The sequence below is a fragment of the Oxyura jamaicensis genome, chromosome 2 (genome assembly GCF_011077185.1).
Source record: "Oxyura jamaicensis isolate SHBP4307 breed ruddy duck chromosome 2, BPBGC_Ojam_1.0, whole genome shotgun sequence".
Lineage (NCBI taxonomy): Eukaryota > Metazoa > Chordata > Aves > Anseriformes > Anatidae > Oxyura > Oxyura jamaicensis.
In genome coordinates this window covers 146,494,966-146,511,319 of record NC_048894.1, presented here as the reverse complement: position 1 = coordinate 146,511,319, position 16,354 = coordinate 146,494,966, and the positions used below count along the sequence as shown (strand labels likewise).

The following is a 16,354-nucleotide window of genomic DNA, read 5'->3' as shown; positions in this document are numbered from 1 at the left end:
GACTAAAATCCAACATTTGCAAAACAGCCACAGACTAATTTTCAGATGTGCCAGGGGCCCAGGTTTGCAAAAACATTTGATGGGACCCCCAGGATTTTAATGTCCTGGAAAAAAAGGAGGTCCTATGCATTGCATACAGGTGTCTGACAGCACTGCTGCAAATATGCTGACCATGGTGGTGTCTGGGTCTGCACTGCTACCCCAGCCGAGGCTCCTGAAAGGGGGAAGAGCCAGGGAAAAAGCCAGGACACACGCTGAGGTGCTGCACGGTCTCACTGAAGCAAACAGGGCAATGGGCTCCTTCACTCAAATAGATTAGGTTTTATCCAAAAAGGAAAGCACAGCTAGTTACTTGAACCCTTTGAGTATTACTGTCACACCCGGACCACCCTCTCTCTGCAGATCTCAGGACCGAACGTTGGAGGAAAGGCAGAGAGCACAAGGAGTGAAGTCAGATGGTGTCAGCAGGACTGACCCTGTAAGAGCCGCCCGGAAAAGAAAATGAGTTGTTCGATAACAAGTGATGGGTCTGCAAAAAAGGTTTTCTCCCTTCAAAAGGACCTGGTGCTGAACAATCACTGCAATTATACAACACGTGAGCACACTGTAACAATCATCACATGCCAGGAGACTTCACCTGGGCAAGCCAGGCAAGGCACCAGAAACAACACGGTGGGTGGGAACAGGTGAGTTCGGAAACCACTGCTGGTTATGAAATTCCTGGGTCTGATGGCACCCCAGAAGCAGCATGCTTTAACAGAGGGTTTCAATGACCAGGCTGGTATCACGTCACCTCCACGCTCCAGATGTTGTTAAGGAGACTTGGATCAAGAGCTGGGAAAACAGACTGGGGCCGATGCTGTCCATCACACAAAACTCATCACGTTGATGTAACCATCACTGTATTTGCAGCCATGTGCTTCAGGTGGACATGAAAGATGCCACTACACCAGAGCCCAGTGCTATGGATACACCACAGAGCACAGTGAGGTTTGTAGGAGGAGAAGCAACATCTTCAACACGTATCTGTCACTGTCCAGAGACCTGATGGGCAGAGCAGCGCACTGGTTGGGAGTTAAGAGACACATTGCAGAAGGGAGGTGTCAGAAACAGGCACACAGGGGCTGTGATTTGCAGGTGTAATTCACCAGCAAAGCCTACTAGGATTTTTTTATATGCTATGAAGACTTCCCATTAAACACACTGGGTTGAGGAAGCGATAAAATCACGCACAGGCAGGATGAGAGGGCAGCTGGGTTGCCAAGAAGCAGCGTGCAGCCAAGCAGAAGGGGATCTGCAAACGCGGCCCTGGCACGAAACGGTGGCTGCAGGAGGGGCCGACGAGTCCTGACTGAGACCCTGTGCAGGAGGGGGACTGCGGGAAACCCCAGCCATTGCTGGCGGCACAGCAAAGGCCCTCCTGGAAACCCAGCTCTATGGAGGTCACCGTCTCCCTCCTCCTTTCATCACATCCCCGCCTGCTTCCCATGCTCAAAACCCACCTGACAGCCACCAAGATGATACAAGGTGCTGTAGGCTCTGCTACCTTTGCACCACTTTTAACACACCGGGCGTCCCTCTGACTTCCCCGCCACCTCAGGACTAGCCCAAGTATAACGCCGCAGTCAGGAGCTGATCCAAGCGACACAATTACTCAGCCAGACGTGGCTGGAAAGAGATACTCAGCCGTCCTCATGACATGCACAAAACACACCCTCAGGTTTTCACAGAGAGCGCAGGAAGTCACTTTTGGATCTTAGGAAGAGCAGCGGCACAATTTCTGCAGCAACAGACCCAAGCACGATGTATGGCTGCAAGAGGCAGGGCTGCACGTCACGCTGCAGCTGCAGGATGCTGAGGTTTCTGTCCCTAATGTGCACCAAAAAGCAAGTGTTTGTTACAAAAGCAGCCCTTACCAAGGGTGTGCTGCCTTCCCCCCACCACAGGCAGATGCAAGCTGCTTCTCACCTGCTCACAAGTGCTTTCTCCTAGAGCTGCCCAAATATTTTTGAAGGGGCTGAGCCTGGCTCATTGAATTCCTCTGAAATTTCGGTCCTGACTCCACCAGAAGCAGGGTCAGAGCAGGAAGCAGCTCCTTCCCCACACTCCTTGAGCACCAGAGAAATGGTCTGGCCATGGTCATTCAGCAGACTCTTTTATCTCAGAAAAAGAAAAACACATTGGAGAATAAGGCTGCACCAGGAATAGGGACCAGAGAATATTTTAGAACAGAGCTTAAAAACAAAACAAAACAAAACAAAACAAAAACAACCTCTTTGGTGAAAAATACACTTCCCCATGCTGCAGGACCTTGAGTCTCCTCCTGGAGAAGCGGCCGGGTGCTGTTCTTGCTCTTCCTCCCCACCCAGGCTCACTGTCCCACCTGAGACCCAGCTGGGGCCGGACTCATCCCTCGCAAGCCTGGCTTGCTGTCAGAGAGCAGCACCCACAGCTACAGCCCGGTTTGAGCACGCTTTGAGGAGCACAGACAGGAAATGTGCCGGGTTTGTTTGCACCTGAGCCATGACTAACGCTGGCAGGGAGAACTGAGACAGCTCAGACACCAGCACAGCACTCGGTGCGTACGTGACGCTCCTCCCAAGCTCCAAAAGCAGTGAGACGGGGCCTGAACACACGCCACCCATGCAAGAATCACAGCTGCATCGCAGGCAACTACTTGGGATGCAAACCCCGTGATACTCACCTCCATTGCATGCGCCGGGCTGCGAGACAAGGGCGTGCTCTCCAATACATAAGCAGACTTGCAGATTTAAGTGCTCCTGCCTTCAGGGTGCCAGCTCCCTCTGATTTCCAGCAGACACTGCAGGGAGCAAGCAGTCACCGAGAAGACAACGCTACCAAAAACCTCCTGCAGCAGCCAAGGTGGGGGGATTGAATCCTGGGGAGCACATTGAGCTCCAGGGAAGTTTATTGTGATTTTTGTCACTTCCCACCTGCCTCCTTGCAATTTACCTGGCTTTCTACTCCATCCCTCGTTGTTCTCACTTACCAGGCAGACATCAAGGTAGCAGCATGGGTTTTAAATCAACAGGGACCAGCGGAGAGGAAAGCAAGCAAACCTGGGGCTGGCTTTAAGCATAGGGAGTGAGGGTTTTGGGGAGGGGGAGAGAAGGCAGGGTTTGTTAGATGGGGATTTGGGCCAGACTACTGACTTGCAATACAAAGTGTGAGCAGAGATATTAAACCTTCATAAGGACGGAGGGCACTTGGTCTTGCTTTGGTCTGCCAGAGGTCACGCGGTGCCTCCCAAAATGATGTGCCAGTCCAAACTTAGTGTAAACTGAAAACCTGCATGGCACCTTGCACTGCAGCTCACCCATACGAGAAGGCCCAGGTGCTGAGGCTCTGCTGGGGACCAGCTGAGCTCTTCCACTGCAGTCTGTGTTTGTGGCACAGCTTTTATTTCCCTGTGCAAATCACACCTGTCTTTTCAAGAACACTCTGTATGACACACCTACCCCCCAAAAATAAAGTTTCTCTTCTCTGCTTCTTCCCTCCTAGAGAAACTTTTTTTTTTTTTTTCACCTTAAAAGCTGTTTTCCAGGGCAAATTGGACAATATGGACTTCCTGCACAATATCATGCTTGGAAACATCATGAAGTCCCTGAATCACTCTCAGTCCAGGTCCTGCTCCCCACACATGCTCCTGGCCCCAGCACTCATTCCTCACCTCTGCAGCCACCTCCACTTGGGCACAACCAAGCCCCTGTCCCTTGTGCTGGCTGCTGGCCACGTCTCTCACTCATCTTCTCGGGGCATTTCTCTTCCACCTCAGCGTGTAGCCCAAGCATGACAGCTATCCTGCAGCTTTTTCATCTGTGTCTTTTTCAAAATTTGGCCATGCAGTGAAAATTCTATATAGAAATGTTGTTATTTGTCTGCCTTCTCATCACAATTCCCATTTCAGCTACTTTACCCTACTATATTCAAAAGCATCATTGCTCAGGTCCTTACCCAAGCTGGTCACCATCACCAAATCCTCCTGACCTCCTCCCAAAAAACATCTCCACAGGCTGCCCTTGGTCAATATCTTGGCCTTCCTCACCACTCTGTGATCATTTGATCACGTTTGCTGGCACAGCAGCACTTGCCTCCTCCACTCTCCAGCGATGCTGCCCCTGGCACAGCAGGACCTCCCTCAATTCACCAGCAGAAGTGGCCCTGGCTGATGCTTTACAAGCCATGTTGAGACCCATGCTTGCTACAAAACCAGTCAAATTTCATCTTGCAGCAGGTAGTTTTGGTTCCTTACTGGTAGGATATAGAGCTCATTCCTCCCCAGACCCCACAGCAGTCTCAAACACCTTGCACAGAAATATGGGATGCAACCCAGAAGAATGCTTTAAAGAACTGCCCAAAGCACCATCTGCAATACTACAGCAGCAATAACGTAATTTTTGTTGCAATAGCATGCCTTCAGCATAAATAGGAAGGAAAGCCTTAGGTCTGAGAGACGAGCCATGCTACTTGGAAGGGGGAAGGATAACAGCCCTGTGCCAGCCTTCTGGGAGAGCGAGGGACCTGGCGAGACGTGGTGGTGATACGTGATGGAGGTACCTCTAGTTTCAGACTCTTCCGTGTAAGTCAAAACGCTGAACAGCCTCCCTTCCCTCCCTCCAGGAAATAAAGGTGTTATTTCCAAATAACATTTCAGGACGAGATTAAGTGATGCGATGAGAATGGAGACGAAGTGTGCAATACTGGAGTTAATCACAGCAAATAGGGGTTGTGAGGGAATCCCATGAGACTGACACGTTTATTTCATTACTGTATCACAAATGACATTAAGTATCCACCGAGTCCCTCAAGGCAGAATTCCTGCATAAAAAGCATCCCCGCTCACCAAGCACGGCAGAACCTGCAACCATTCTATAAATAAAAGGTATTTACAAAGAGAGCTGTTAAATATTTATTTTCCTCTTGAGACCGAGTTCTCTGTTCATTCGTCTCCGCCGCAGTACCAGGGAGTGGAGGAGCTCACCTAAAAAAAGACCAGGAATCGGTCCAGAGCCCGGTCTGGCCCCGAGCACCAGCCTCTGCAAGCTGGCGAGGGAAAAAGCATCCAACCTGGCACGGAAGCAAACAAAACGGGCATGATCTCACCCGGCAGGCAAAGGTAGAGCGAGGAAGTCTGGCGACAAAGCAGCGCTTAATAAACACCATCAAACCGCCCTGTCCCGACAGAGCCAGCTTGGCACCGGGCATTAAGAGAAGCGACAACCTTCAGTTGTCAAGTGCGACTGCAGATTTGCATCACATTTGCTTTGTGTCTTGGGAACACGCACACGTTTCTCACAACTAATGAATTACAGTGATTTTTTTTTTTTTTTTTGGAAACTGACAGTTCTGGGGGGGGGGGGGGGGGAAGGAAAAGAAAAAACCCACCACAAATCAACCACCAAAAACCATGGCTAATCCTTTGTAGTAGCGATTGTAATAGCTCCTAACCCGGCTTGCCAAAAGCTGAGTTTTAATTAAATATTAAAAAGCTATTTGTTAAAATAACGTTGCCGTGGCAACTAGAGAAAGCTAAAATACCCCAGCATTTCTGACTCACGGCATATTAATCAACCTCCAGCTATTATATAATGAGCACCCCCCCCGCCAGCGCCTGTGGCCCCGGAGCCGGGCAGAGCTCGCTGCCGGACTCTGCCGGCTCGGCAGGGTTGGCTCCTGACCCTGGCCAAGCACAGGAGCCACGAGCTCGCGGATTTTGGGGTGTGCACGGCCCCACGGGCGTCCAGGGACAGGAGGGGCTTGGTGTGGGGAGTGGGGGTGGTGGTGGCAAGGGGGTGGCACAGCCCCTTCCCTTTCAGCCCCTATTTCTCATTGTGCCACCAGAGCATCCACTCCCCCTCTGTTCCTGCCAAGGGTTTTCAGAAATTGTTGGAGTTTTGTCCTGCAGCAGGTGCCTTCTGACCCTCAGGCCAACTGTGCAAACTCCCAAGAAGAGGAGAAGAAACCTTGCAAGTGATGAGCAGCTCTGCCCTTCACCCCAAATCTCTTTATTTTACAGATTCAAAACAACAAACGGGCACTCGCTGCCCTGGGAGGCTTTTCCCTGGGGACACTGCTCGCACTGAAGGTACTGAGACTTCTCCTGTTGCCTTCATCCATGCCACGGTGTCACCATGTGTGCTGCAGTGAGGGGAATTGCTGAAGGACGGAGTTGAACATCAGGGTCCCAGGGCAATGCTGATTTGGGGGAAGAGGAACCAGAAGCAGAAGTGCAGCTGCGTGGCTCAGAGTCAGGGACAACCTTCCCCTGAGCAGTGACTTCATTTTGTTCTTTTAGCCTGCCCCCCCCCCCCGTTTTTTTTTTTTTTTTTTTTTTTCTAATGGAAACTAAATACCTAATCACGTAGTTATTAATCAAAAGGAACGCGGTGAATATTACAGCATTTGTAGGGCAGCTTGGTTTCCTGCTGCTTTGTTTGGGTGTCACAGGCTGTGACTATGACAACCGCAGGCAGTTATTGGACTGATGTCATTAGTGACATCATGCTTAATGGAAAAGAAAAGGAAGAAGAGACACTACCAAAAAAATATGAAGAATGGAACAAAACCTGCTTTCTTCTCTTTTTTCATGCCTCTCGGACCGGGTCCTTAGGGATGGTCACGTTGGGGCTGCTGGAAAGCCAGGCAGCATCAGCCCTGGCCTTAGAGAAGCTCAGGAGGTGCTGAGCACTTGGGAAAAGCTGCCCTCCTCCCTGCCCTGGCTGCAGGACAGAGGTGGACTTGATGTCACAGAGGAAATCTCCTCACCCTCTCCTGGCTGGGGGCCAAGGGCACCATCCAGTGCCTAAGCGCTGTGCGTGGTGCTGGTATTCAGAGGACACCCTGCTGTCAGAGCTTTGATAGAAAGTACTTGTCAATTCATTGCTCAAGCTGCAAATAGCAAAAAACCCAACCCAGAACAAAAACAAACAAGAACAACAACAACAAAAAAACCCACCACCACCAAAAAGAGCCTGAAGTCCCCCAAATCCATCCAAATCATATCTGGCAGAGAAACGTCCCCTGCAACAAGAATCCCCTTCACAGTTACACATCTGGGAGTGTTGACAGAAAACAGGTAAGATTTCCAAGTTATCTTTTCCAAGCTTTTCCAGTGCATAAAATGTGCTTTGCCCTTTGTGCTCTCCTGCCAGACCTGCCATGTCTCAGCAGCCCAATGCTGCAGCTTGCCCTGGTACCACCTTGCCTCCCCCCCCGCCCAGCATCCCAGCATGGGACAGCAGCCACACCACAGCTGCTGCTATTTCTCCTCAAGTGGATCTGACCTGGAGGAAGTTCTCCCCCTGCATCCTCCCAGAGTCCCTCCTCTCTCCCACAAGAACAAAACCCCATGGAGGGGAACTTGCCCGGCAGAGCAGCTCTCCCCTCTCTCCATCACACCTCTCCAGGATGAATGCCTGGTCCTGAAGCATTTTGCAGGACAGTGCTGGAGGGGTAATGCAGAGAGCAGATGTTCCACCTCGGGTTTCTCCTCTACCTTCTACGTGTTGTTTCTCATTTGGCATTGCCCCGCTGCAGCCATCTCACGCTGCCCAGTTCTTCTTGGCTTTGGTCAAGCAGCCTTTCACATGCCAGAGCGTTACAACACAAGTAAATGGGAATTTACTGTCTCCTTCTACCACTGAAAAATGACTATTTCTCACTGCAATCATTTCAGAGCCATCTGAGACCATACACGAGTTACCTGGGTGGCTTCCAAGCAGCCTGCTCTTCTGTTCTATCTCTCACCCTCTTAACAGAGCCGTGATATATCAGAACCTCCTGCATCACTGCTTTGCTTTGACTTAACACAGACAGCATCCACCTTGGACCAGCGGTCCGCCTTTGAGGAGCTGGAGCACAGCATGGGCAGGTCTCCGTGTTTACTCCTTCTGCAGCAGCGAGCACTGCATGGGTGCATTAGGACACAGATTTGTCAGGGCTTCAGAGGCGCTTGCAGAGCAGAGGCCAAATTTCAGCACTGCCTACTTAACAGAAAACGAAACGCTCATCTCAAAGAGAAGGTTGCTCGAGCAGCGTTTCTAATGGATGGATATACTTTGAGAGACACAACGTGTAACGTGGCACCTTTCTGCTGAATTTATTCCCCTACACCACCTCCCTGCAGCCAGCACAGCTGTAGAGAACAAGGCCAGAGCCCCTTCTGTGCAATGCTTTCTAAGTGACGGACAAAAAAATAAGCCCCACAGCTCGATTAGCAGGTCTCATGTGGCACTTTAAACACCAAGGAGTGAGGAGAAAATGCTTTTGATTCAAAGGGAGACTACAGACAACAGAACTTACTGAGGACAAACCCAGAACACCATTATAATCTCGTGCCATTTTTCTCCCAGCAAAGGACTTTGCGTTGGTATCCCTCACAAAAAGCTGGAAGCAGGATTCCCTACTGCTGGGTTTCTGCTTACCAATTTCTGAATGCCTGCCAGGTATTTATTTAGCAATTTTTACCACGTCTTTTTTCCGAACACTGATGGACTCGGTTTCTTTCCTCTTAACATAACAAAGCCCTTTCTTTTTTTTAGATGCTGATTTCAATTTGGGGTTTTATTCTGCTCTAGCCCAAATAGATTTGTGTTAGTGTAACAGAAAACAGGCTGTATGCCACTGAAGTATAAATGGAAACAAAATTCTTCTGATTTCCAAGTAACCATAGATCTGTATCACCCCAGAAGAGGGTAAAAATGGAATCGGAATCGGGCTGCTTTTAAACACCTCAAAAAAACCCAACCCCTGTGCAGCTGCTCTGCTAGGAAAACTTAAAGAAAAGCAGTGAAAAGCCTGGAGCAGTGGCACACAAACACTCAAATTTTAACCCTGTTCCCCCATGGGCTGGAGGAGCTGCCCTGAGGCAGCCCCAGCTCTTCTAGCTCAGGAGCTGCAAACCAGCCCTGGCTTCTTCAGCAATGCAGGGGAAAAAGCCATGGTGTGGCTGCTGCTTAAATACATGTGTATATACTCATAATCATAGAATACCCTAAGTTGGAAGGGACCCACAAGGATCATCGAATCCAACTCCATAAGATACTGGCCAAACTGCTTTGGAGCAAGAGAGGGAGCCAAGCCTGCAGATACCTCACGTGGTGTAAAAGTGCCTCCAAAGTTATTTGACCAGATTAGGGAAGAGCTAGATACTGGATCATTTTCTGTTCTGGTGACAGGGCTGGGAAGCTGTATACATACACACTCAAAAACCACCTCATGGCAAACCCATGTTCTTCTCTCTTTTCAAAACACGCAGGCTTTCTTCCTGAGGAATTCCTTGCCTCAACTCTCCAGCAATGTTTTGTCTTTTAACGGCTGGTAGGGCTTGAAAATAACAAACAAGCTTCAGATGGTGCTAATGGTCCATTCTGCTGACCATACTCATAGTTAAATGCATTCATGTGGTTCATATCTGTAGTGAGATAATTACTCAGCCTATGTGGAAATACTATATTTTGTGGGTTGCAAAGAGGTGCCAAAGACACACAACTGGTTCCAAAGCACTGGAGTTGCTTGCTGTAAACAGTTCTAAAAGTGTCTTTTTTTTTTTTTTTTTAAATTTTATGCTTCCTTCAGTTTGAGCAAACTTGGGGTTCTCACTTAAAAGGAAAATAGAAAAAAAAAACAGCTACTCACAGCACCGTGTTTCTTACATGCTGGGAATTCAGTACTTCTACCTCTGAAGGCGAGCAGAACTTCAGATACCTACAAGAGAGGGGGAAAGCTCTGTAAGTCAGGTAAAAAAGGGGAAAACAGAGCAAAACAGCAAACAACCCTTCCACTCTCTGCCCACAATGCATTTTTTTTGATGGGACCTGGGAATGCAGACTGACAGGAACTGCAGCAGTGTGTTGTCCACTGACCACCACCAACAGGATCACGTGAAGGTTTGGTGCTCCAGCGTGTTACAGTAATACCACATACTTTGAGGGCCTCTTGGGAAAAAGAAAATCCACATTTCTGAGGCCAAAACGATAGTGGGATCTCACTCACAGAGGGATGCCCTGCCATCCTGCTGTGTTGGACTGGAAATACCCATGAAACATCTGCAGCAGGCATGGGCCAGAACCAGCTCTGGCTACTGGAAGCTCCGACAAAATGTGCCTGGCTCATCGCCCTTCTCCTTCAAGGGACTCGCCTGCTGGGTCCTAAAGCTAAAGTTTGCTATCTTTGGTTCTGCTTCCTGTATTTTTTATATATATCCCCCCTCAGAGCTGGGATGGAAGGATTTGGCAGTAGCAGCTGTGCATGTGTGTGTTCACACATCTGAGAAACGCTCTGCCTGAGGGGCTGCGAAGAATAGGTGAGGGGAAAACAAGTGGTCACAGGACCGGGCTGAAAAAGAAAAAAAAAAAAAAAAAAAAAAAAGCAATACATCCAGCTGCAAAAGCAGTACATCCAGCCAAACACCCTGCTTGCGAGACAGAAGCTTATCGATCGCTTCAGTGGTGCCCACAGCTCCGCCTGCATCTTCAGCTCGAGCTGAGGAATTTCAGTAAAAAACTTCACACTCTCCGTGTTATCTGGACAGAGGAAGGCTGGCTGGAAAACCTGACAGCAAATTAGAAAGAAATAACTTGGAGTCTTTTGCTCCTTCCCAGCAGCAGGTCAGGTGTTTCTTGGCTCTTTTCAGAGGAAGACACTATTTGATTTCCTGAGGGAATATCAGAGCTACTCGAGGAGCTGGGAGGCCAGGAGCTGTTACACAACCAAAAATGTTTTTTTTTAAGAGCTTAGAATAGAAAAAGCTGCATGTTTATTCATAGATAAAAGGGAAACTGCTTCCCATTTTGCTCCATCTCAAAGTAAGGCAAAATACGAGTTTCATTGAATTGTAACAGAAAAACTGGTGTTTACACCTCCACCCGCTGAAGGAACAGAAACTGCTTGGCACTGGAATTTTGGGTCAAAATCCCCCAATTCTCTCCTCCTGTGCTACAGTCCTGATGCCAAGCAGTTTCTGTATTTAATGGGCTTAGCCTGGTTATCTTATGTTGAACCCACTCTCTGAAATCCTGCCTTTTCAGTGCTGTGTCCAATGCATAAAAGTGACCCCATGTCTTCCCAAAAGGACCAAAACCACCCCTACAAATGAAATGCTTTCAACCACCAACAAAATAGCCTGTAGCGCTAAGTAGTCTCATCTCTAACCTCTGGTTAGAGTCCATTGAAATAAATACATTATATAAAGTGCTGTCGCTTCTTAGGCTTCATAATGAGCCTCACAATTTTTGGTGCTATTCCTAAAGACTCAGCTAGTGAAGTTTCTGTGAGGATCCCAACTTTAGGAGATGTAAAGCAAGAGGAAATCTCCAGGGTGATTAAATCCAGTCCCTCACTCTTGTGCCGCACCACGCAATCCTCTTCAGAATTCACGGAAAAAGTTTCTACCCCTCGTGGCTACGAGAGCATGATTTAAGACAGCAGCTCAGAACGGAGTTGGCAATATACATATATACATATATATGCATACATATCTCAGATCTTACAAACAACCTCACGGTTCTGGGAGATCTGCTACTGCTTTTGAAAGTCTGGAGTTAGGCGATTGTGGAAGAAGTAGTCAAGACACATTTCGCACAGAAATGCCAAATATTTCTTGCATCCGGTAGGTAATTGCTAATACAAAGAAATTGAGTCCTGCCCAATGTTTGTTCAGCCTGAGCTCCCCTGCCCGGGCAGCTGCTCCTGAACGGCTGCTCCTGAAGTGCTCCTTGCATTACTCCAAACCAGCTCAGGTCAGGGGAAGTCGCACTCATTCCACAAAAATGTGATTTTCAGAGGTATGTCACAGCTACAGGACCAGGCAATGGCAGAACAGATCTCTCCCATCCACACACAGGCATCTGTGCATGTGCAGCCACACTGCCCTCGAACCACAACCCGCCTTCTTCTACGTGTGCCACGTACACAGCTGCTTGGTCACGGACAGGAACGGGAGAGATTTGTATCTGCTGGCTCCAGCGTGGTGTCCTGGCAAGCACACGTACGGAACAGGTGACGGTGATTTATGAATTGCCACGCACCACCTGACTCACAGGAATCGCCTCCGTGTGCCTGTACTTGGCCTGCAGCCTACGGAGGACAACTCCAGCTCCTTCCTTCTCCGCCTGCCAACCAGCAGGCACAGCCCAACCACCAGCCCCAAGCCCTGCTTCGTCATTCTGGATGCTTTCCAAAAAAAAAAAGTGGCATCTCATGTCAAAACAATGACAACAAACAAAAAACCACAAATAAACAAAAAGACTTTAAAAAGTGTGCCACTCTACAAACATTAGCAGGTTTCTGCAACCCAAACATGACAGCGCTAACCACCTGAAAATGGGATTATTTTTCACTGTTCGCAAGAGACTTCCCCCCAAAAAACAGATTGTTGAAATATCTTTAGTGAACTAAAATGTAAATCCGGAGCTGCTGTTAGGGCAGAGAAGAGAAATAGCTGTACTTTTTAGCAGCTTGACAGTAAAGTTCCTTTGAGACTCTTTCAACCTAAGGAAATGATCAATTTTGCAAAAGAACACTTTACAATGAGAAATGGAGTTGGGAGTCCTGAAAGCACTTGCTTTCCCCAGCTGCACTTGAGTCAAAGAAAAATAAAACCCAAACTCCTCCTCGACCTGTTTTCCTGAAAGATGCCAACTGGGTAGTTTAATCCCCACTGCCCGTCTGCCCTAAGCATCAACGTGGAGCAGGTCACACCTCCAACGCCAACCCTCACCAGCTGCAAGCAGCCCCACGAGGCTTTGGTGACCCATCACCATGCTTCCACCTCTGGCTGCCCCAAAACCCCAGGCTTGGGGCGTTCCATGGGCTGGGTAAGAGAGATGCAATGGGGTGGGTCCTCATCCCCATCACCATCTGCCTGGTGGCTCTTGGCTTCCCCCATCCATTGGCCTGGGACATCAAGGACATGGGACAATGAAGTCCAAGTCAGCTCCTCAACTCCTGGTGTCTGTATCCCAACAGGCATTCATTAACTTTCTGTCTAGCTTATGTCTAGATTTCCCTGAAAAACTACCATGATAAAAATTACAACCTTAGTGAGCCGAATTACTTAGAGCACTAGAATAGAAATGCCTTCTATCAAATTAAATATTCACAGCTGTGTAGGAAATGGGTGGTTTACAGCCTGGAGATTGCAGACTGTTATTATGGCATGATTAGCAGATACAAGCTTTCCTGGAAGTTGTCTGTCTCAATGTGCTGAAAATCCCCATTATCCCGGCGGGTCCCGAGCGCCCCAGCAGCTGCTGGCTGGTGGGGCACTGCTGTGTGCTGCTGCTCCTCCACGGAGCTCCTCTTCGAACATTCACCTATGTCTGGGGACCCTCAACGAAAGGGAAGACTGTGGTAATGAAGATCCTTCACTTCTACTCACTTTTATAAAGCGTATGTGTGCCCATATGAACTACCTGTGCTTAAATATTTTAGGAATAGCATAGTTCAAGCACAGACATAGGGATGTGAACACACGGATGGTATTCCTGGTGTAGGCAAAGTCCTACCCCAGGCCTGTACAGACCACCTTGCAATTTTTCTATTTGCAGTGCAAATAATGAATGCAGAGCTGGAAGGTTCAGCGTAAAGTTTAATTAAACTATCCCTGCCCCTATCCCTAGGACAAACCCATAACAAAAGTCCAGAGTTTCCATCAAATAACTGAATATGCAGTGAAAAAGCCATTAAAATAACAACAAACACCAAACAACAACAACAACAAAACCCCACAGAATTGCCCAGAGGTCTCAGTAAGCACACACACCACGTGCCACACCATGCGACTGGGAACACCCGATGGTGCCTGGGGATGTCCCTGCAGCTCTTCACCCCCAGCAACCTCATCCTTGTCCTACCGGGCACTCAGCTGCCCTTCCCCAGCACTGAGAGGGATGGTGAGATAGGCAGCAGGGGCTCTGCAGCCTCCTCAGGTGCAATGGAGGGAGGCAGGTGAGGCTGGGAGTGGGAAGGCTGCCGCAGCTTCTGGCATGGCATGGGCAGAGAAGGAGGCTCCTGCGAGACGCTGTCACCTTGGCAGCATGACAACCATGAGCACAAGGTCCTGATCCATGCCGTGTCTCCACTCAGGTCACAGAGCCTCTTTGCACCTCACTTTGCCAACATTTTGTTCAGTGGGAACCAAAGGACTGAACCCAAATGAGAAAGAATGGGAAATCGTTGCTCAAAGCCGATTACATTCGCTTTTCAACACATCCCCTAGCTGTGGATGTCAGCACAAGAGAAAGACATATTACTTTCTTTTCTATTTTCTTAACTGTTCCTAGTTTCCCTCAACAAATCAAAGTGCTTTCTTGAAGGGTGAGAAATCTCAGTTTCATATACTATTTTAAATTGGCAGCAAGGGCTTTAAAGCAAAGAGAAGAATGTTTGTCTGTGTAAGAAAATCCAGTGATGTCCTGTAGCGGAACGCTTTCTGGCCAGCAGAAAGTTCATCATTAATTTATTTGACTTTTAGCAGAGTTAAATTATTTCACATTACTCCTCTTATCCCTTCCATTTCAGACTGCCACCCTCTGGATAGTTACCTATGAGACAAGGCAGTAAAGGCTCGCCCAGAGCAATAAATGCCTTTGGAAAGCGGTTGTCCAACTCTCCTCTGCCAAAACCATGACTGATAACTGTTTTCCAACACAGTGGTTGCTACAGTAGCACTGCTGTAGGACACTTCTGCTGCCCAGAATATGTACAGCAGTAATTTTTATTTCAGTTTTAAACAAATGAGCTGTACACAGTCAATCCGCTACTCAGTTTTCAACTCCAAGGGATGCCGAGCCCTGGTGCCAAGATCCATCCAGGTGTCATCAAATGAGTTTGCTTTAGAGACACAGAGAATGTCTTACACTGGGGACCCAGCCAAGAACCACATGCTCCTTCCTACCCTCCACAAATATTTAAGCTTGTAACAATGGCACTGCTAGAGAGGAAAAGATCAACAGAGAAAAGATAACTCAAGTGAACAGAAAGCAAAACTACGCTAACACATGCCAGGCCTTACGGTTTGAACACACATGCCAATCTGGAAAGGACAGGAGTTACCATTTGAGATTGCCTATAGCAGAGATCCCACAGGAATGCATGGCAAATGATGCAGGCAGCAGGCAAGCAGCATCACTCCGTGTGTGTACAAACCTATTGGAATCAGACTGCAGCCAGAAACATCACTAGCTATTTTCACCACTTCGATTCACCGTCAGAATGACACATTTTAAAGCCTCCCAGTACTGTTGGATTTGGCCTGGTCTCTCCAGTTTCAGCCTGATTTCCTCACCAAATGAGGCTCAGCCATGCAGCAGACACTCTTTCCCCTGCTCTTAATTCATTCCTCCTTTGTTTCCCTCAACTCCCAAGCTGAAAAGAAAAGAAAGGCAACTTAAAAAAAAGGGGGGGGGGGACGACACAAAACAACAACAACAAAACAGACTGAGGCCAGCCAGCAACTACATTTTGCTGCTATAAAAATAAATACAAGAGGAAGGGGTTTCCCTTTTCCGGCTGTTTAGACCATTCCTACTTTTGGCTGTAAGCATCGATGTGTTTGCAAATTCCTGCCAAACACAGCAGCCGTCAGTGCAAAAGTGGTACGAGAAACAAAATGAGCATAGGGTGTAAACATAAAGCAAGAAATCACTTTGCTCCTTTCAAATAACGGTGTTTGTGTTTCATCTACTGTTGAAAACTAGCACCAGTAGGTGTTGTTGAGTCTCTTATTTTCAGTAAGAGCATGTATCAACATCTGGGAAGCTGTAGCTGAAGCGCCAGTGATGGCACATCAGTGCCCCTGCACTCAATGCCTTGCAGAAGTGCTGTGGAAAGGAGAAAGCCTGCACACACCAAGCACCAAAAAAACAGCATCTGAGGGAAAAAAAATAATTCTGGGAGACATGAGCGGAGCAGGGCTGGCATCCTCTGGCAGCACAGATTCCTGTACTGGTGTGGCTCCCCTGGGCTTGGTGGGCACTCAGAGGGTCTGATGGCTCTGCTCGCTGCTAGGACTGAAAGGCTTTTGGGAAAACTCATGCAGCAGTTGCTTTTGTGGACTTTTCTCCCCATCCGGGCAATACCCAGCACAGCCCGGGCACTGCATCTTTGTATTCTGTTAGGAATCAGTAACTTGGGACCCATCCTTTCCCTCCAGCTAGAATTTTTTTTAAGCAGAGAATACAAAGAGATGGAACAAAAATTTATCCTCACAGACCGCCAATTTTTCAGCCCCACAAATTGATCCTATCCACTTATCACCCTCATGGCAGTGATGGCTGTATTGAACATTGATTTGTTATGCCTCCAGGTCCACACCTCCAAACACCCTCATGCA

At 48.3% G+C, this 16,354-nt stretch overlaps 1 protein-coding gene across 1 annotated transcript in view; it reads right to left on the bottom strand.

Annotated features, from left to right (window-relative positions):
* Positions 1-9,726, bottom strand: part of ZHX2 (zinc fingers and homeoboxes 2) — a 41,298-nt gene extending 31,572 nt beyond the window's left edge. The window contains exon 1 of the mRNA XM_035317827.1: positions 9,658-9,726. The gene's annotated coding sequence lies outside the window, so the exon portion shown is untranslated. The remainder of the gene's footprint in view (positions 1-9,657) is intronic.
* Between the last annotated feature and the right edge of the window lie 6,628 nt (positions 9,727-16,354).